The sequence below is a fragment of the Hesperophylax consimilis genome, chromosome 2 (genome assembly GCF_061612785.1).
Source record: "Hesperophylax consimilis isolate HC1 chromosome 2, BYU_Hcon_1.0, whole genome shotgun sequence".
NCBI lineage: Eukaryota > Metazoa > Arthropoda > Insecta > Trichoptera > Limnephilidae > Hesperophylax > Hesperophylax consimilis.
Window position 1 is genome coordinate 21,994,355 of NC_142837.1, and position 23,903 is coordinate 22,018,257.

Genomic DNA, 23,903 nt, shown 5'->3' on the forward strand with positions numbered 1-23,903 from the left:
TTTGTTTTAAATTTTACCTCCAGGGTTCAACATTAATTTTTGTTCATCCTATCCCGTGATTTTCCAATTGTTTCAAGTGGTTGATTGCCACATTAGAGAGTACTCGACCCTCAAATATCTCAGGCAACTGATGGGGTTTTGTATGAGCACCCAATCAATAAAATTCAAATGTTTCGTATAATTATTCGATATAAATCTGGCTAACCCGTGATTTTTCAATTGTCGATTGTGAATGATAAGTATTTGTAAGCACGCAGCTTCCAGCTGTTTCAGGTAACTAATAAAAACTGTGCGATTATCTAATCAATGGTATTCAAATGTTTCATGTAATTTTTTGATATAAATCTGGCTAACCCGTGATTTTTCAATTGTCGTTTGTGATTGATAAGTATTTGAGAACACGCATCTTCCAGCTGTTTCGGGTAATTAATAAAATCCTTTGTGACTAACTAATTATGGCCAAGGTCGTTTTCAAACTATGCGGTTGACCCAATTCTCCGGTGATCCTTTGTTTTGTAAACAAATAATATAAACATCTCCTGACACACTTACCTAAATGTGAGATTTGTTTATTTTAAAATTCCTTAGAAGTCATTTGTGCCTCTTTACTGATACAGTTATGATACCGTTTATTGTGCATAGTTAATTTAAATATTTTTAATTCCTTTATTGAAGTTAAACTATTTATTTCATTTTCCGAATTTAGTAAATTTACTAGGTTAAATGAAGAATAAATATACATATATAAGTACACATATCTCGATTATCAAAATATGTTAACTAAGATTACATATATTAATAAATAAATATAAGGTATATGATTCTACATGGTCTTGAATATTAATAAATACATATTTTCTTTTTCAATAATATAGATATGTCCTCGGGTAGGTATTAAAATCGCTACCATTTCGATGTTTCGATTAATAAATAAAATACATATATATAATTACATTACTCATATATATATTCTTTATATACAATATTTTATTTTATATTTATAAATATATATACAAATATACAACATACATATATTAATGTGTAATTCTTTGTTTTGTTGTTTTAATTTAATATTCAATTGATATACTTCCACTTCACAGCCCTTCTGTGTCTCCTGGGACCTGAAAATTATTTATAAAAGGAAAACTCACCCACGTCAAGGTATTTCCGGTCGGGTAGTACACAACAACCTTGATGAAGAAATCCTACCTAATTAATTGTATTTTTCAACTAATTTCAAAATAAATCCTTTCGACTATTTATTCCTATTTAATATTTTATTCTCGCTTGAATCGTATAAATTAGCTGATTTTTAATTTTTCTTCCGAACGAAATCCTAATCCAGAAAACCCGTTGATTTAATAACACCTTTCTAGTTTAGGCTTTTGAATGATAGCTGTTTCAAATTCTTTTTCGAAATGATAGACTGATGATTAAAATTCCGGTTAGAACGACAAACACTTTTAACACTGTCGCTATACGCACGATGGATTTTAATTGAACAATTTATTAATTCTAAATTTCTTTTTATATAAATTGATAAGAAAATTTATTCCGAATTGTGCAAACTTTTAATTAACTTCTTAATAAATTAAATTTTTTTCCTCTTACTATTAATTTTAGAACAAAGGTTTAAACGTTTATTATTATCGAATCCTTTTTTTTTTGTTTTTGTGTTTCTTTTAACCTAAGATGAAGTATTTATTACTATTATTATTATTTTTTAACCAAATTGACGTTAAATTATAATCTATTTTTAAATCTCAATACGCGATCACGTTCACTTTAGATTAACGATAACAAACTCTTAAATTTAATTTGAATGTTTTCACTTTGAATGAAATAATTATTTTTAAATTTTTAATTAATTCACAATTCACTTTTTGCACTTCACTTAACACTTTTAAGCACTGAGTTTAAATTATATTTATTTTCACTGTTTAACCAAATTAAACTGATTTAACAAAACTTCACTGGTGGGGTTTTCAGAATTTAGAAACTGAATTTAAGACTTTTTACAAAACTTTCTAAGTCCAGGTACTTGTTCAGAATTTAACACTTAGATTATTTCACTAGAATTTTACCAATAGACGTAGTACTGCCATGTAACAACTTTTCAAACCCTCGGCGCGACTGCCCTCCTGACTGATGAGTTCCATCTTTTATACCCCTCTCAGGTTCCAAAAGACGTATCTGAATGTCTCTTGATGCTTAATTCTATCTCCTATCAACTCGTAAATCCAAACACCCCTTCCATCAATATCGAATGTGCTCCCATAAGATGTTCTGCTTTCCGGCTCTGGGCGGTAGTTAGTTTTTATCTCACAAATCTAAGTCGATAGGGTCCGAATCGGGTAAGTCTGTGTTAATCGCCCAAGCTTCCTTTGTCCTGTGTTCATACAAAATGTAGTTAAATTCTCATGATTTTGTGTTCCTTTTTTTTCTCAATTTGCGATAGGTCCGTCCTCAATAATATATATATACATCTCAATTTTACGCATCTCGTGTGAAAAATACCTAAATCCATGTTGAAATCCCTACTATGCAGTTTAGAATTTCGATTTATCTAAATTCTACTCAATTTTATTGTCACCTATATGAGCTTTTCCATTTTCACCAGTACTTTCTCTCTTAATGCCGCAGATTTGAATTTTTCCTTATCTTTTGGATTTTCTTTTATCCGCGACGTTTTCTTGCACAATTTTCTTCTTTATTCTTATGTCATTTCTCATAACTCTTTAACTAGTTATTTTCCAAGTCGTATTTATTTATTTCACGGATAAATTTGAATTGTATCACTTTTCTCCACTTGGATTATTCTTTATCTCCGTTCTTTACCCTTTCTTTCATCTTTTCTCCACTTTTCCCGATGTGTGTGGTCTCCAGGAAAATTTCATACTTCATCTATTATTAATTAATATATAATTTTCCACACTTCTATGGGAGATATACCTAATTAGACTCTGGGATATCTGTCATTTTTATTGCCTGACCCAATCTCCGCCCCATCCTCCATCCCTCACTTACAAGATTTCACATAAATTATATGTCTGGACACCTGTTTACGTTTAAAATTTTGGTACCAGACTCGTAAATTTAGTTTAATTTCAAACCTATTAATTTTTATCTCTTTTGACTAATCTAAATACTTCATAAGACCAACGTTAAAGTTAATCGCTTTTCCAATCGTTTATTACCTTAACGTAAATAAAAATCATGTTCGGATTTCGATTGTTTATTCTTCAAAATATACATGAGACCGCCAACCTTTTGTCTTGTTTCGATCCCTCCGTAATATTGGGTAACTCTAATATATATCTAACCTAATAATCATGAAAATGTCTACTTTTCCTGAATCTAATCTATCGATATATGTTTAATTTTACTGTCTTCTTCTAATACTCAATTTTCATTTTCCTAGAACCTTCGTAGCAGTCCAAAATCCCTGTACTATCCTTCCATTCGATCGCCGCACTTTTCTAAAAGTGTATTTTTTTTGCGAGATTTTTCATTCAAAATTGATTTACCAATATGTCCGTTTCATCTTAAATTGATAACGATTAATTTCCATTGTTTCCAACACTCACTCCTCTCTTTAGTACGAATTTTATCGAACATGACACCCTCCTTCTATCATAAATAATTGCACTACAGTTGAAATTCCGCCAGTAACTTTCCTTCGCTTTTCCCGTCCCTTTTTTATACTATCACGTTTATAAATTTTCCATTGCATTTTCGTGCGTGTGTTTTTCAATTTGTAAAATCTTCAAAGCACTCGATTTCAACGGTTCGCCATCACCTAAATGTCTCGGTTATTGTAAACATTTCCTAGAGTTTGTCGCCTTGAACGTCAGTGTTTATGCCATAGTGCGTTCACCTCTAATTTTTGTGGGAACGGAAATGCAATTAATTATCTTTTTTAATGTCGGGTCCAAGGTTCAATCCTTTGTCTTTCGTAGACACACCCCCCTTCGTTCACTGATTGGTTACTCAAAATTTTTATAGCTCTTTGTTTAGATCTATTGGTTGACAACCTTCATTGTTTATTTTTAGGCCTAGAAAAGGGGAAGCCCTGTCTAGTCCTAGACGATTTTACGACCTCTCTGCTTTCGTCTTAGAACCTCGATATAATTTCAACTATTACAGGAGCCTACCGCAAGCAAGCTGGATCAATTCTTTCTCCGCCAGATGTCGTTAGCATGTCCGTTTTCATAAATAATTTGCATATTTTCTTGCAGCTATGGTTTATCTGTTTTTCTCTCACTGTGATTTAAAGCCTTTCATCACAAGTATGATAAAATTTATTGTTATCGGCTGTTATCTAGTTTTATCATTTAATTTAGGATACGTTGTCTCACGCCGATGGCACGACAAACAGATTATTGATAACGAGTTAGAAGCACAGTCAAATACTTTTTTCTGCTCGTTTTACTCTTTTTACGCCACATAATTCGGGTTCTGTGAAAGTCTTATTCAAGTTTTGTTATTATATCATTATAGTCTAGTTGCTTGACAGAACTGAAATAAAAACAGAACTTGAAAAAATCTTTCACAGAACCTGAAAATGAACGTTGAAATTTGATGAATTTTTCAAATTCTCCGAAACAACCCGTCCTAAATGTTCCTTACCTGAAAAAATTATATCCATAAAATATCCTGCTTCATTAATTTAAAAATACCCATAGGTATGTACTAGAGCCTTGAGACAGTCAAATGTAAAATCTTTTAACATCCCAGTTTGTCAAACCTCCTATGGACAAAAAAGATTTACATTTAAGCTATTCAATTCTCTACCTACTGAAATTAGAAACACTTAAACCAAAATTTCCTTTAAAAGTAAAATCATTGATTACCTCCAATAAACATATACATTAGAAGTATTTCAAAACATATAAAAAATATTGCTTATCATGTATATATACATGTATACTATGCCTTTGGTTGAACTGAAATTTTATTAATTAATTACTTAAATATATTCTCGCTTCGTCTTCATGTTCTACATTCATTCTTGAATTGTGCCTATAATTAAAAAATAAAATAAAATACTGATTTTATTTGATCTGGCATTTTCATAATATTGTGTAAACAAAAACCTAGTTAACAACCACTCTGTAAATTGCCATCTCAACGCAGGCGTTACACACCTAGTGAGATGGGCAATACGTAATTATTGTAATGAAATGTAATATTAAAATAAATAAATAATTACTTTGCTGGTATCATAGACATGGAAAACAATAGACATGCCGATAAGGGTTAGGGAAACAAACCAAATTATGAGGAGTGGAGTGGTTTCTTTCAACGACTGGTTAATAAATGAATTTGACAGTGTACAAGCAACTCGCATTGTACTATCACTTTTAAAACATTGAAAATAAAATCTGCTTACGAATTTCTAATCCTTTTTACAATGGCGCACAATTTGCTAGCAGCAGTAGCTGTAGCTTACGTAAGGCTAGCTTTAGACTTGTAAGTTTTTTCGTAAATTTACGACTTCTAGCCAATGGGCATATTGGATTTTCAAAATGCAATATGCCCATTGGCTAGAAGTCGTAAATTTACGAAAAAACTTACAAGTCTAAAGCTAGCCTAATAGCGAATTCAAAATCCAGCGAAAAAGTTCAGCCTGTTTCCAGATATTTTGTACAGTATTTAGTTAAGACACTTTTATAAATTAGTTTTTATTTACTTACCGCAAAAAAAAAACACATGCACGCTGAGCTAGCCATGATAAATATATTTAAGGTTGTCACATGAAAGCTAATATCACGAAAATAATCTGTTTTATTTTTAATTCAATCATGTGAATTATTTCAAACACACATAATTCAATAAAAATAATAAATGCCAAGTACATTATTTGTCTAGTTGTAGTAGATGCTCTCAGTATTGCCCTAGTTACATACTTCAAATGGCTCTATCCGAGTTTAGTGATCAGATCTGCTTAGGCAGGTACTTGTTTACCACTACTTTCAGTCGCACAATATATCCGAGAGTGGGAATGCCACACTTCGCAACCTCTTAAATATAACTCGTTTATGTGAATTATTTAAAGCATAATTAAATTTAAATAAAACATAAATACCAAAGTGCGTGGTCAAAATTTTACGCAAGAAAAAATTATGTATTTTTGAATGGACTTCATTAGAAAAAAGTTATATATCATTTTAACGTGAATACATAAATGAATACTGAAGTTAAGTTACAAAATATTTAATATTACGGAGGAATACATAATAAACTCATTATGACAGCAAAACAAACAATTATCTGTGTATTTTATTTTAGTACAAAAGGCACATCCCCGATTCTCTACGAATACATTTGTATTTTTATCACAGAAAAGTCCCATAATCGACTGCGCCGCAAATCTTTTCCTTACTTTAGCGAACTTTACTTCTCTGTGTAAGGTCTTGATATTTCAGTATTCGCTCGCCGGCAGTCAATGTACGAATGATGTCGTATATTATTCAAAATATGTTGGAACCCCCCTGGTGCAAAATGATTGTCCAGCTCGTCGGAATGAAACGAAACATGATTTGGCGTCTTAAACAATCTAAATTGGGAAAATTTATTTCAATATTCCTAAGACATATGTGGGATCAAGATGGCCATGAATAATGTATTGTAAACAATTGCCTTCTAATTTTAAGTGTATTAATCTTGAAGTATTCAAAACGTACGTCGTATGATCTAAAATGGCCATGTAGACCACATTTTAAAGATAAGAGTCTTAGTATTTTTTTAACCGGTTCCTTTTTTGAAAGAAATAGAAACATCCCGGGTTACGATTAACCTGACGATATTTGTAAATCTCATATTGCCACCACAGTAAGCAAAAAGGTTGCATGTGTTGTTAAGGAGAATTAACCCAGCCGAAGGATTGGAAGGGTGGGAGCCAAACGCGATGCCAAATCACCCAATTCTACAATCTTATCATATTTGCAGTAATGTGGATTCCAAATAGTGCTTCCATATTCCAGTCAACTTCTAATTAAGGCATTGTCCGAATTGATTGAGGGTCTTTGCAAGATTTACATGTTCTGTGAGTAAATACTTTATTCGTATTCTTTACATTACGTGTCTATATCGGTACTCAATCCGTGTTTTTTTTTTCTTTTTATATCACTTGCACTTTATTGACATCCATATTTTTTTACGTTATGGGGAAACTTAACTGTTACATGCAATAATTCAAAATTTAATATATATATATTTTAAATATGTATAACCTTTTGTATTCTCAATAAACTAAAATAAAAGCTTCTGCCAATAATTCACAAAGAAATACTATTGTCGATACTTTAGGTCTTATCTTGTGATAATAATTTACATTTTATTTATTTACACAAAGTAGATACGAAGGGAAACGTTTTTTCTAGGAATACTTAGAATGTGCCTTTCATTGATAAATAGAAGAGATTTAATATTTAATTTATATGTTTTCTTAAAATGATACTTAATGTATCATACGTATCCAGACCTCCAGAATATTTCAAGAGAATTCATATTTACGCCAAAATCACAAAAACACTTCAACCCCGAAACCGCTCGATACCGTGTCGCCGACACATTTGGAAAACTTTACATCAAAATAACTCAATTAAATGATGTATTATATGTGATTAATCAAGATAATTACATAGGAATATAATAGCAGAACCTGAAAAACATCTGAAAATAATCATCCAGCACCTCCCTCGGACACACCAACCCATGAAGTGACCACGGCTAGGAGGGCTACCCAGTATTTACGTAGGACCCCCTCCACTACTCCCCGGATGGAATTCCATGATGGCCGCCGTCTCCAACCAATCACAGCACGGCATATCACCTTGACTTTCTTATCAAACACTGATAACAGATTCAAATGTGATTAATTGTGATATCATCAGACTGGATTTACGGGAAAAAGTTGCAAGATATAACTACGAAATGAATATAAACATCAAGAAATGATTATATACTAATATATTTGCATGAATAATTATATCTAACTATATTTGTTACCCTTTGGGAAATGTTCAAACCAAAGATATTTAACTTCAAACCCAATATGAAAACTTGTATAATTATTTATAAAATAAATAAACGGGACTGCGGGAGATGGTTTTGGTAGATTGAACTGACTTGGTGAAAGGTATCATATTAAAATATAACTTTCCTCTCAACAAGATAATTGCAGAGAGGAAAAATACCTAACCACTTTACTCCTCACGAAAGAGGATAGAACACCTCCGAGAGGGTTCGATTTGAAAACGTTCTATAAATAGAGAACCGAATTCCATACAAAGTCAGTTCAACAACTACCTCTGAAAGAGAATCCTCTCTCCTGAAGAAACCATCTCCAAGTCTCCAAAGTCTCAAGAAATATTTTCAAGTGTTTTATTTAGTAGTAAATTCAGTTTTTGCCAGTAATAAATTCCTTTCGTCAGTTCAGATCTGGAATAAATTCCTCTCTGATCGTGGCATTAAACTCCACCACAAAGGCTCTACAACATCTACCAAGACTGAAAACGCTAAAAAGTGTACCCAGCTACCTTCGTATCTACAGTTATTGTACGGACAGTATATTGTTTCGTACATTTGGTCCTTCGAGCCGGATCTACACACGTCTTCAGTCTCATCTAAAGTAGAGATGCCGTCATTTCGCAGCGGCCGCAAAGCCTCAACATCATCTGAGACCAGCCGAAACCGAAACCAGCCTATCAACACTGGTTAAGAAGAACCTGCTACTGAGAACCCCCAAGAGCCCGATACACCTTCTGAATCAACTGAAGACTCCCTCCAAATGCTACGCCGAGAAATGCGCATTCGGGAGGAGCAACATACCAAACAAATCGCAGAACTACAATCGGCCCTGAACACAGCAACACGTCAAACTACTACCCAACCGATGCACAACTTAACCGCACCTGAAGCAACTTCAAATGTACCCTCGAGCCCTGAAGCTAACATCACCATATCAGGACAAGGATACCCAACTCACCACACAATGGAGTATCAGCCACAGCCATTCCTGACCAACCTGGACTCTCCGCTCTTCCCACCACCTCCTACAAATGATGAGAGGGCACGACATACTCAAGAATGGTTACGACAAGGCGCCGACCCACTGACTCAAATAGCGTCGATAATGGCAGACGCCATCCGCTCCACCAGATCCCAGGACACCCCTCGAACACTGGAAGATGACTCAAGGATGGCAGCACTCATCGCCAGACAGTCTTCGGCAAAGGATTTGCCCATATTTTCCGGGGACCCGCTCGAGTGGCCTACCTGGAAGGCGCAATATATGCAGTCTACTACCACCTGCCAAATGACCGCCAGTGAGAACCTCATCCGACTGCAACGCGCCCTCAAAGGCAAGGCACGAGAGACCGTATCGCCCCTGCTGATGGATCCCTTTCAACTACCCGAAATCCTCAGCGTACTTGAACAACGGTATGGCAATTCTGGAGCAATAGCCAAATTTATGCTCGAAAAAGTGAAAAAGCTGCCCTACCTTACACCTGACGTATCTCTGGAAGACCTGGCCGACTTTTCCGGGACCGTACAAAATTTGGTGGCCTCCCTCCGGATCCTGAAGACTGAGGGTTACCTCACCAACCCAACATTGCTGAGCGACATTACCGACAAGCTGCCAAACACCCTGCGTCTAGCCTGGCTGATGGAAGTTCGCGGACAGCGCACCCCTGCTACCATCACCCAACTCGCTGCCTTTATGAAGGAGATAACCAACGCGATACCAAACAGCGGGATGGTAGACCGTCCGAGACCTCGCCCACGCCGAGACCAAGTCCATGCAGGATACCAAGGGCAAAACAACAACGCAGGAAAGACGCCATTCACCCTCAAACGCAAGGCGATCACACCACCCAGCTATCCCGGGATGAACCAGAAACACCAAGTAACCACGAGCAGTTGTGTCCAGTGCAGCGGTGACCACCCCATCGAAGAGTGCCGAGAGTTTTCAGCCAAAACCGTTGCCCTACAGTGGGAAACAGTTCGTGCAGCCAACTTGTGCAGGAGATGTTTGGGAAAACATCATTCACGATTCTGCGAGGAAACAAAAGGGTGCAGCATAGAGGGGTGCTATTACCCACATCACACCCTGTTTCACGGAGGCCCACAATCACCTCAAAATACCGTGAACCTGTGACGCCAGAACACAAACCAGACCGTCCTTCTGAAGATCATACCAGTCATACTCAGTGCACCAAGTCAAGACACATGTTCAACATTTGCGCTTCTCGACGAAGGATCGACCGTGACACTAGTCGACACCGATACAGCAGCACAAATCAGAACATACGGCCCAGTTCACGGTCTACGAATCCACGGTGCTAAAGGGATGTGCACCTCTGACAAGCTATCCCAACGAGTGCGACTGACGATAAGAGGAGCTGGCCAAGGCAACACGTATCAAATCACCGCCAACACGATAAGCAACCTCAACCTCCCTCAACAACAAATCAACGGAAGGCCCGTCATCCCGAAGATATTAATAGGACAAGATAACGCCCACCTGATTGTGTCACGAGAAGTGCAAGAAGACAATGATTCTACACGAATAATATCACGTACCGCACTAGGATGGATCGCCCATGGTGGCTCAAACCCAGGATACGAGCACCCAGCCACCACATTGGCACTTCAACGTGAGACGGCCTCAGACATACGTTTGGAGGAACTGCTGAAAACAAATTTTACCGTCGACTCACTTGGCGTAACCGCAGCAACCCGAATCAACACAAACATACAACGAGCAATTGCGCTCATGACTGCAACAACACGACCCCTGCCTACTGGAAGATGGGAAACTGGTTTAATATGGCGCAACCCAGAAGCCACCTTACCTGACAACCGACAGTGCACGCTGAGACGACTAATTTCCCTGGAGAAGAAATTATCCAGAGACGAAGCCCTGAAAACAACCTACACCGACAAGATTGACCAGCTGATATCCAAGGGCTATGCAAAAAAACTGTCAGATAGAGAAGCATCCACACGTACACCCCGACAATGGTATCTGCCACACTTTGCAGTAACCAACCCCAATAAACCATGGAAAATCAGAGTGGTGTTCGACGCAGCCAGCCGATGCCGCGGGACTTCACTCAATGACCAGTTGCTCACAGGACCCAACCTGCTGTCATCTCTCCTGGGAAACATCATGCGCTTCCGGGAAGGAAACGTCGCCATTGCTGCTGACATCAGAGAGATGTTTCTACAAATAAAAATAAAACCAGAAGATCAACAGTCACAGCGATTCTTGTGGCGAACATCAACCAAGGATGAACCCGAAACATATCAAATGACTTCAATGATGTTTGGCGCCACCTGTTCCCCAAGCAGCGCCCAGTTTGTCTTGAACAAGGTCGCTGAAAGATACCAGCACGAATACCCATCCACCGCAGCAGCTGTTCGCACCAAGTTCTACATGGACGACTTTTTTTTTTTTTTTTTTTTTACAGTAATACCGCACAAGAGTCCCAACTGCTCCCGTCTGGAGCCAGTGAGACTATGGTATCCCCAATTGGGGTATGTTGTGAGGCTGAGGGTATTGGGGAGGGGAGGGAGATGGGGAAGAGGAAGGTGAGGAAGTACCTGGCTATTCAGATCTGGTCACCAAACACGGCTAAAGCCATTTCAAGCAACGTTTCAATTCTGAATGGTGGTCTTACACCAGGGCGATACTGAGAGTATCTTCCACTCTAGAACGTGCCGCAAATATACTATATATTATTTTAAATTAATTAATTGTGAAATAACACAAATTAATCAAATAAAATTTATTTGCGCACGCCGGGTTCGAACCCGCGACCTTCGGATCTGTAGTCAAAAGCGTATACCACTAGACCACGCCGGCCGTCATAACTACTGGATGCAGTAGACACTCACCAGGAAGCTGCCCAACTCACCCAAGATGTGAGTGCCCTCCTTGCGAAAGGAGGATTCCATTTGACCAACTGGGCATCCAACAAACAAGCAGCTATTGCCAACTTTCCTGACGAAGATCGCACCAATACCACCATAGCCATCAGCAACGGGAGTCCAGAAACAGAACGAGTACTCGGACTAATCTGGGACCCATCCACGGATAACTTCCTATACTCATTTCACGAGATGACTCCATCCGAAGCTACTACATTACCAACAAAACGACAATTGCTGTCAACAGTTATGAAGATTTTCGACCCCGTGGGCTTCATCGGCTGCCTGACCATCAGAACAAAAGTACTTTTGCAAGAAGTATGGCGATCAAACGTCGGCTGGGACGAGTCTATCACACCCGAACACGCGCAGAAATGGACAAGCTGGTTGAACTTACTGCACACAAACAGCATATCAATCCCAAGACGTTGCCTCTACAACAAACAAAGCAACGTAACGCAACCCTACATCTCTTCTGTGACGCATCAGAACAAGCCTGCTGCGCCGTAGCCTACTTCACCGAAGACATAGAAGGGAAAATACAGACGACATTCCTTGCAAGTAAATGAAAAGTCGCACCACTGAAACCTCTCTCCATTCCCCGTCTCGAATTGCAAGCTGGCCTCATTGCAGCAAGACTCGCCCAAACCATCCAGAAAGAGAGCACAGCCAACATCCGCCGCACATGTTTTTGGACAGATTCCACAACAGTACTATGCTGGTTACGCACTGACCCACGAGCCTACTCAACATTTGTGGCCAACCGACTAGGAGAGATTGACGAGCTGACCAGAATACCCGACTGGAGATGGGTACCTAAAAAGCTCAATCCCGCTGACATCGGCACACGGGACCTCGAAGTACCCGACCTGACACCAGAAGGAAGATGGTTCACCGGTCCAACCTTCCTCACCCACTCAGAAGACAAATGGCCCAAAGAACGCGCACCCGCCCATAAACCTGATGACCTAACTCTGGAAGTCAAACCTCTCTACGTCGGACTCATCACCGAACGAGGCGAAGCTCTACCAGCAGTTGAACGGTTCTCATCATGGCACCGACTGATCCGCTCGACTGCCTGGGTTCTCCGCTTTATCAGACGATGCCGGATGGGCCCCAACAGAACCCCGGAGGGACCACTAATAGCTGAGGAAATAAAAGCAGCAGAACACAGATGGATCAGGAAGTTACAGGAAGACACGTTCAGTTCGGACCTACACACCATTCAAGAAAAAAAAGAGTTACCCGCCAGCAGCCGCCTCAACGCCCTGAACCCTTTCTTCGGACCTGACGGTATCCTCCGAATGGGCACACGTCTGCAGACCTTATAGAAGGCTAAGAGAGTAGCCCGGACTCCTATCATCCTGGATGGCGACAACGCATACACCCGTCTCCTGATCAATCACTACCATAAGAAGGCAGACCACCCCAGCACGGAGAAAACAGTAGCAGAAATACGCAGCCATTTTTTCGTGCTCAGACTACGTACTACAAGCCGAAAGATTGCGCACACCTGCCCCATGTGTTACATACGACGCAGTAAACCCAAACCACCCCAGATGGGCGTACTACCACCACCACGTCTGATACATCACATCCGCCCATTCACACATTGCGGGCTGGATTATTTCGGTCCTATGACCATAACAGTCGACAGACACAGAGAAAAACGTTACGGAGCCATCTTCACCTGCCTATCAACACGCGCCATCCACCTGGAATTAACCACTTCACTGTCAGCTGACTCCGCAATCATGGCCCTGCAAAGAATGACCGCACGGAGAGGACAACCAACTGCCATATACTCTGACAACGGCACAAACTTTCATGGAGCCGACGCTGAAATGAGAGACGCCCTGATGTCACTGAGCCAGGATACCAAGATGATCGACGCAGTAGCCACCCAAGGCATAGAGTGGCACTTCATACCACCAATGAGTCCCCACATGGGGGGAGCGTGGGAGAGATTAGTGAGGTCAGTTAAAAAGGCCTTAAACGCCACGCTTAAGGAAAGGACGCCTAAAGAAGAAACTCTACACACAGCCCTTGCGGAGGCCGAATTCATTGTGAACAACCGCCCACTAACCCATATATCGGTCGACCCACGAGACGAAGAACCCCTGACCCCCAACCACTTCTTACTGGGGTCAGCTGGGAAACGCCCTCAATTATCTTTCTACAAAAAGACAGAAGAAGAAGTATGCCTCCGCCGTCAGTGGCGTATTGGACAACAACTCGCGGACGCCTTTTGGAGAAGATGGCTGCGCGAGTACCTTCCCACTATGGCTGCCCGTCAAAAATGGCACCATCCGACTACACCAATTAGAAAAGACGACCTAGTAATCATCATGGATCCAGCACTACCCCGGAACAGCTGGCCACGAGGTCGTGTCATCGAAGCAATACCTGCAACCGATGGTCAAGTCCGAACTGTTCGGATCCAAACAAGCACTGGAGTCTACATAAGACCGGCAGTAAAAGTCGCCGTCATCCTCCCTGCTCCCACAACACCGGACATTCCCTGCAATACTAACAAGTAGGAATCTACACAAGTGGCAGAACTTGTCTACATCAACATCCCGACTTCCTACTCCTGCAGGGGGCGTCAGACAACAACGCCGGCATTGAGCGAACCCTCACTGACACGGCAGTCTGGCCCACACCCCCACGATGGCGCTGGCGCTGAGCTGGCAAAATCGACTCCAACTTCCTACTCCTGCAGGGGGCGTCAGACAACAACGCCGGCACTGAGCGAACCCTCACTGACACGGCAGTCTGGCCCGCACCCCCGCGATGGCGCTGGCGCTGAGCTGGCAAAATCGACTCCAACTTCCTACTCCTGCAGGGGGCGTCAGACAACAACGCCGGCATTGAGCGAACCCTCACTGACACGGCAGTCTGGCCCGCACCCCCACGATGGCGCTGGCGCTGAGCTGGCGAAATCGACTCCAACTTCCTACTCCTGCAGGGGGCGTCAGACAACAACGCCGGCACTGAGCGAACCCTCACTGACACGGCAGTCTGGCCCGTACCCCCACGATGGCGCTGGCGCTGAGCTGGCAAAATCGACTCCTACTTCCTACTCCTGCAGGGGGCGTCAGACAACAACGCCGGCACTGAGCGAACCCTCACTGACACGGCAGTCTGGCCCGCACCCCCACGATGGCGCTGGCGCTGAGCTGGCAAAATCGACTCCAACTTCCTACTCCTGCAGGGGGCGTCAGACAAGCGCCGGCACTGAGCGAACTCTCAGTGACACGGCAGTCTGGCCCGCACCCCCACGATGGCGCTGGCGCTGAGCTGGCAAAATCGACTCCCACTTCCTACTCCTGCAGGGGGCGCCAGACAAACGCCGGCACTGAGCGAACCCTCACTGACACGGCAGTCTGGACAGCACCCCCCTGACGACACCGGGACTGAGCGGCTATCCCTCACTGACATGACAAAGTCAGGACAACACCCCCACCTGCTGACCCCGGATGGTGCTGACATGACTCTACACTGGCAAAATCTGGACAGCACCCCTTCTTTCATCCCTCGACCTCCAACCTGAAAAAACATCAGAAGAAGATACGTCTGATCAAATAGCTGAGTACAGGCGAGACTGTACGGGGGGAGTGTATCATACGTATCCAGACCTCCAGAATATTTCAAGAGAATTCATATTTACGCCAAAATCACAAAAACACTTCAACCCCGAAACCGCTCGATACCGTGTCGCCGACACATTTGGAAATTTTTACATCAAAATAACTCAATCAAATGATGTATTATATGTGATTAATCAAGATAATTACATAGGAATATAATAGCAGAACCTGAAAAACATCTGAAAATAATCATCCAGCACCTCCCTCGGACACACCAACCCATGAAGTGACCACGGCTAGGAGGGCTACCCAGTATTTACGTAGGTCCCCCTCCACTACTCCCCGGATGGAATTCCATGATGGCCGCCGTCTCCAACCAATCACAGCACGGCATATCACCTTGACTTTCTTATCAAACACTGATAACAGATTCAAATGTGATTAATTGTGATATCATCAGACTGGATTTACGGGAAAAAGATGCAAGATATAACTACGAAATGAATATCAACATAAAAAAATGATTATATACTAATATATTTGCATGAATAATTATATCTAACTATATTTGTTACCCTTTGGGAAATGTTCAAACCAAAGATATTTAACTTCAAACCCAATATGAAAACTTGTATAATTATTTATAAAATAAATAAACGGGACTGCGGGAGATGGTTTTGGTAGATTGAACTGACTTGGTGAAAGGTATCATATTAAAATATAACTTTCCTCTCAACAAGATAATTGCAGAGAGGAAAAATACCTAACCACTTTACTCCTCACGAAAGAGGATAGAACACCTCCGAGAGGATTCGATTTGAAAACGTTCTATAAATAGAGAACCGAATTCCATACAAAGTCAGTTCAACAACTACCTCTGAAAGAGAATCCTCTCTCCTGAAGAAACCATCTCCAAGTCTCCAAAGTCTCAAGAAATATTTTCAAGTGTTTTATTTAGTAGTAAATTCAGTTTTTGCCAGTAATAAATTCCTTTCGTCAGTTCAGATCTGGAATAAATTCCTCTCTGATCGTGGCATTAAACTCCACCACAAAGGCTCTACAACATCTACCAAGACTGAAAACGCTAAAAAGTGTACCCAGCTACCTTCGTATCTACAGTTATTGTACGGACAGTATATTGTTTCGTACACTTAAGTTATTGATTTACTGATCCATTTTGCCTGAAACAACAAATGCCTAAAAATAATAATTATGAATTTACAATAATCAAGACCTCACTACATAAGCCGTTTGGCAAGAGTGAAGTTTTTTTTTTTTAATTACTTTATTTTCCCCAATTTTTACATTAATTACATACAATATTATATAAAATAATGGGAACCCACTAAAGCGCAGCCTGTGCGTGGGTAATATATTTAAGTTATTATATTATTGTACCTAGAAATAAACAAACTGTGGGCATATAAAACAAAAACAAGATTACATTTTGTCTAAGCGGTTTGTATAAAAAGTGTTTACAATAGTGTATAGTGAAGTTATAAGTGTTTATTGTAATATAATTGTGAATATTTTATGAGAAACATAAATTGAAACAAATTAAATAAAAAAAGTTTCAACTGCTGCATCGAAAAGCCATGATTTTAACTCCTTTAAATATTGAGGAAGTTTAGTAATCACTTAAATATTTGTCGGTAAAAGATTGAAAGTACGAGGTCCAATGAAACTGTAGTGTGTTTGCATTGGTTTTGTGTTCATTTGGGGAGTATAAACTATATTATTATTTCTAATGTTTGTTCTGTTTTCATTTATTTCGAATTTATTTTTGTTTTTAGATGTATTTCATAGTTTGCAAAATAAATAGTTTACGAAGACAGAATAGTTTAGATTCTTTGTATAACTCATCTGTTGAAAATGTTCTTTTCCGACTATACATAACTTTGATGATATAATTTTGAGTTATTTGTAAAAGTTTTATATTTGCATGAAACGCACCGCCCCATCCTATTATTCCGTATATGAGTGAAGATTGCACCAAAGAAAAATAAATAATTTTCAGTTTTTCAACATTGAGCACTTCTTTTAGTCTGAAAAATGTGTATGTAAGATATCTTAATTTACAGACGGTATTATTAATTTGTGACTGCCAATTAAATTTTGTATCAATAATAATACCTAAATATTTGATCTTTTCAACTTTTCCGAGTTCAAAGCAAGATGAGCATATTTTTCGATTACAGTTAACATCATGTATTCTAATTTTGAGGTTATTGGGGGGTTTATTTTTACTATTTTTAGAAAAGGTTAGGTAAAATGTTTTATTATAGTTTATGAAGATTCAATTACTTTTTAGCCATGGTGAGACATATTTAATACATTTTGTTGCCTTCAAAAGTTTCCAACTGAAGTTTTTGAGAAAATTAAGATTTTGTATTTATCGCATTGGGGAGTTTATTTTAGATTCAACTTTACGTAGGTTTGTAGGTAATAGAAAAATAAACATTCAGTGCCATCTGTTGTCTATAAACCGATTTGTATTACCTAAATAAAATGACACAGTTTCAACAAGAGTTGTAACATTTTAAATTGATAAAATAAATTGATCACTTTAAAATGCAAAATTGCGTAAATATATTTCTAAAATTGAACAGTATTTAGAATGCACTGAAAAGTTATATAAAATAACTCTCCAGAGTTAATTGTGGTTATACCTACAGAAAAAATGCAAGTACCCTAAATTCTAAAGTTTCCCACTAAAAAGGTACACACAGCAAATAAATTGGTATCCACAATATGTTATGTGTTTTAGTAACTTAATTAGCAAATATTTAAAAAACGCAAATTAATTAATAAGTTTAAGCTCTCATATCTAAAAACTTTAGAGCAATTATTCTAGAACCCTTTCTCTCTAACCAAACGATATCTCAAAAATATTATGCACATATACAAAATAACATAGGAATCTTAGTGACGTAAGTGAAGAAGCCATGCACAGAAATATACGACGCGCGGCCCTGGTGTATTGGACATACCTACGGTTGAGTTTGCCTTAGCAATTCTCTAAATTAAAGTGGGAATCTTACACACGAATGACATAAGTGATGTAGTGGTGTAAAAACAATATTCTGTGAGCGGCCCGGCGTAATGCAGGTACTTACGGTCGACTTTGCCTTCGCAAGCCAAGAAAATTGATCTTTTAGTTGGGCTTATTGTAATTATTTCTAATGAACATATTACTAAAATCTCAGATGTTTCTAAAGTAATTCCTGGAAAAGCTACTGATTCATCGTCTGAAAAATAAAATCTTGATCTTACCGCTAATTTTGTAATTGAAAAGCATTTTATAAAATATACAAACCTTTTTACAAAAAAAAATTAATGTCAAGGTACGGTTTTTGTTAATCTTAAGTATAAATAACTTACATCCGTAGGGATGGCTCTTAAAAATAAATATATAAATTTATATGTTAATGTTACAAAATGGTCGGAATCAATTAAAATGTGAGCTTCGAGCGAAGCCCCATTAAGAGTCTTGCGTCATTTTAATGTTAGTAATTATTGCTAACACTAACTAATTCGAAGCACATTATTTCAAAAACAGCACTTACAGATAGATAAACATTAAGGGAAGGAAATTTATTATTGTCAACATTAGTCTATTTTCTATTTATTTATGAAACACATGGTATTCAATTGACATTTACAGAGCATTTTATATATTTATTTATTATTTTTATTTCTCTCTAGAGAAATCTTGATGAGTTGCAAAACTCATCGTAGAACGAGAGGAACTTACAATACATAGGTGGGAGTTAATAGGTACAATTTTACATTTGTATTTTCGTATCAGTAACAGTACAAAAAAAGAAAAAAAAATCAAAATTATAAGTTTCACATACAAAAAAGTATAAAAACAGAAAAAGAGAGGTTCGGTAGAACAAACAAGAAGAAACAGAAATGGAAACATAAAGAGATATATACTATATAAATAAGCACAAAGTCAAGTTAGGAATTTATAAGAAGGATGGTAAAAATAGATTTCGATTGATTACAAATACAGGGATACGAAAGGAGAGAGAAAGAAACAAGACAAAATATAACACGATACGAATTACGTATTTTCGTTTTTATATGTTTTAAAAAAATATTCTTTAAAATCCTTGCATTGATTTTTTTGGATATGCTGGCTGTTTTTATAAAAATCTGGAAGAGAGTTATGGAATGTGTAGGCAGTAAAGTTAAGAGATTACCATATCTTGAAATGTGTGTTAGAGGAATGCGGATTTTAATGCTTGAATTTAAAGTAGCTTGATGATAGTGTGGGTTGATTGTTTGGTAATTTGTAGGATGGCGTTCGTTGTTTCATGTTTGGGAAAGACTGTGTTTGGAAGGACACCAGAAATTGAATATTTGTCCTTGACATGTGTGTCCCATGGAAGACCAAGAACATTTTTGAGAGCTCGGTTTTGGACCACCTGCAGGTTAGCTATCGGTTTCTTTGAGGCAAATCCCCAGATACAGTAGAGATAGTATAGGTGTGAATGTACCGTAGTATAAAATACCGAAGTTAGTAAATAAATGGGTAATAATCCTTAAAGCCAATATATAGTAACACCATTTTTTGGGGTAATATTCTCTTTCACATGACAGCGCCCTTGAGGTGATTTTGCACAAAAACGGCGCTATACAAGTCATCCAATTTTTTTTTTTTATAACTTACGATTTAGTTGTCCTGGTTAAATCTTCCACAAAGGAAAAACTTAACCCTTCCACTCACTTTTCCACAAATGATCATCTAGTCAATCAACATTATGTAAGTGCATTATATAAGCAAAATAAATACAAAACAATACAAGAACAACACGTCAACTCACCAGAGATCAAATGGGAAAATAATTCACCGACTCCAGATATTTTCATATCAGAGGGTTCGGCTCGGTAGAACTTCTAACAGGGCCTATAAATCCTACTGATCCCTCAACATAAATATTTAAAAAATCTTTTGTTATCCTACATGTATTCAAAATGACCGACTTTTGCATCTTTATATATAATTTTTTTGATAGATCTAATACGCCTAAATTTTTAATTAGAGAGCTAGGTATAATGCCAGTAGCCGAAATAACGAATGGTAATATTTTTATAGATTGAGAATGCCAAATTCTTTTTATTTCATTTCCTAAATCTGTGTTTTTTTCATATTTTTTCACTAACAGATTTTTGAATATTACAGGTATTTGGAATAGCGACATCAATGATATAAGTTATTTTTTTAAATTTTGTTATGTAAAACTATATCGGGTCTATTATGACTAATCGCTCGGTCTGTTAGTATAGTTTTATCATAATATATTTTATAAAATTCGTTTTCTAAAAATGAATTTGGTTCGTATTCATAATATGGTACTACATTACGGCAGTCAATCAAGTTATGTTTAATTACCAAATTTTGGTGAGTTATTTAAAAAACTTGATTGTGCCTAAATGTATACTCGGACGGTGCTAATATAGAACATCCCGATATAATATGTTCTATAGTTTCCGGAAAAGCCAAACATTTTCTACACAAATCATCAATTTGATTTGTATCTTTGATTATATGCTTTCTATAATTCTTAGTATTAATGACTCTATTCTGAATGGCAAGCATAAATCCTTCTATTTCTGCGCTCAACTCTCCAATACTCAACCATTTGTTTGACGAAATTTTGTCAACATACGTTTGGTTGAGATAATTGAAGTGTTTTGCGTGTAAAATTTTATTTGACCAGGAATCTAATAATTCCTGGTTGGGATTTATAAAAATGTTGGCATTCTCATCGTATAAATTTAAAGGTGTAATATTTCTATCTGCCTTGCAAATTATTTTGTGCATTTCTGAGCTATGAGCTTTCCTATGGAAAAAAGTTCTTAGCATTTTTAGTATTATTATTATTATTATGTGGAGGTCCCACGATAGCTGGGAAGTTACAATCAGGCCCAAATATTTTGTGTTCGTTTTCTTTTCGAGAGTGTTGTCACTAATTTTAATAATGAGGCTGCAATTTCTCTTGTTGCCGAAAAGTATGTAATTCATTTTTTTACGTTAACGGTCAGTTTGTTTATTCTCAACCAGCTTGTGAGATGGGAAACATCACCATTCATTTCCATGTTAACCTCCGCTATATTCAGTTTGTTTAAAAAATAATACTGTATTGTTCGCATAAAGCTGTAGAGTTCTTTTAATACCCCATATTGTTATTTCATAAGCATAGATTAAGAACAGCAACGGTTCAAAAAATAATCCCTGGTGCACTCCACAAATTATTTTACCTAAGTTACTCTCATGACTCCACCCAATTCTACTGCCGAAAAGCAATTCGATGGGTAAGATAAGGAAATGAAAATGAAAATTTGAGGGGAATGCCGATAAAGCCATAATGTTTCAGTTTTTCGAACAATACTTTATGATCCACTGTGTCAAAAGCCTACTTTAGATCAATATACATTGCCGCCGTAAAATCACCACGATCAATATGTTTTTTTAGAACGATATGAAATCAATATCTCCACATTTAGTGTTAGACCATCTTCTGAAACCGTATCGTGTTGACGTGAGAATTTTGTGATACATTTACTTACCATTCTAGACAACTGTCTGTTTCACGGTGATCAATACATAGTTATTTTGTATAAAATTCAAACAATATAATGTATTTATGGCCTTACTAATAAACGCGTTTTAAATTGTTTTTTTTAGCCGTGCAAAATCTAAAACTCGCCTATTGGTAAGAAGGTAAAAAGATAAACATTATGATTTATTAATTAACTTTATAACTTCTTGTTTTAAACGCCTTTGTTCAATAATAACAGGGTAAAATATTATCTAATAAATAAAATTTTAAAATGTATATGTTCCCCTTTTACCTTTGAATTACAATGCTCAAAAAATGATTGTAACATAAACACTTATAAACATAATAAGTGACTGATAAATAATTAAGAACAAGATAAGTTATCGTTAAAACGTAGCATTAGCAAATCAGTATTATAAATTTCAATTTCAATGTCATATTAGCAATTTGAATTAGAATATAACTGGTATGAAATATTTTACGAATAAAAGTAAAATTGCTAATATGATAAAAATATTTAATAGTATAGTATGAAAGTACATATTGTCACAGTAGTTATGTTAAAACTAGAGGAATCTATTGCAGAAACATATTCATACATGGAGACCTAATATATATACATGCATATGCATACATAGAAACTTGCATATACATGCATAAACATGCATACATGCATACATACATACACAAACGTACATTACGTGTATCTAATTTAACACGACAGATTCAATAAAGCACCCCTCAATAAACAAAAGCGATAATGTCAATAAACTTCCCACGCTCAAAATGCACCAAAGAACTCTAATAACTGAATTTGCGGGGCGTTTTTCTGCAATCGATAATATAATCCCTAAAGAAGTAGCATAATATATCAAATGCAAACATGTTTCTTGGTCGTTCTATCATTATTTGTATGTTCGGCAATACGGATCTCTCTCGGTACCGTGCCACCACTCTTGCAAGTTTTGATATGCTTTAGGCTTATAATTTTTATCGTGCAAGACCTTACAAAGTTCACAAAAAGGTGGCACTGAAAACCCAATTTTATAAAAACCCTTCCACCAAAAGTATGTAGAGTAGTGAGACGGATTTCTCATCAAAAAGTGAAGTTTGCTTGCGAGCTCCGTAGGAGATAGGTTCCTCGCGTCTATATAGGAACACGGTGGTAAATATCTCGTTATGTTGGCTCCACCAAGAATGACGGGGACTACATCATGTTCCAACGCCGTCAGAACCTTTTCCGTAATGTAATCCACGCAATTTGAGTTCTCGAAAGACAGATAGAAGTAATAATCTCTGGACAGCATGTCGAAGCAGGCTTTTTCGTCTGTTCTCGGGCAACTGTAATATCCACAATACCCGTACACATCTACCGTGATGAATGATTGCAGTTCTTTAACAAAACTTTCCCTCCCATTCTTTGAGTTGCAGTTGGATGAAAACCACGCCACAGGTTTCTTTTTGGATTCCATAGCAGTTTGGTTCATCATTGAACGGTCGAAGAAAGGTTCCATCCAATTAGGGTCCAACGATGGAGAGATAATGTTATTATTTAAATCTGCTATCTGGAAGTAAGGCAGCTGAATATCTGAGTCCAGTCGGTACGTCATAGTCAGATTGAACACTCCGTTCAAGTGAGCTTCCACCGGATGATTCTGCGGCGACTCCATATTGAAGTATACATATATTTGATGAGGAGAACGCAGCTTCGGAAAGTCTGTCGAGTGGAGATATGGACCGTGAAAAATAATAACGTCGAATTGATCCACATGTATCATTGTCTTATTTTCCGTCGTGTAAC

At 37.8% G+C, this 23,903-nt stretch overlaps 1 protein-coding gene and 1 pseudogene across 1 annotated transcript in view; one reads left to right on the forward strand and one right to left on the reverse strand.

Annotated features, from left to right (window-relative positions):
• The window catches only part of LOC149425799 (adipokinetic hormone/corazonin-related peptide receptor variant I-like), a 375,276-nt gene that overhangs the window by 128,523 nt on the left and 222,850 nt on the right, over positions 1-23,903 (forward strand). The window lies entirely within an intron of this gene.
• Positions 15,780-23,880, reverse strand: LOC149425800 (lewis-type alpha-(1,3)-fucosyltransferase pseudogene; annotated as a pseudogene).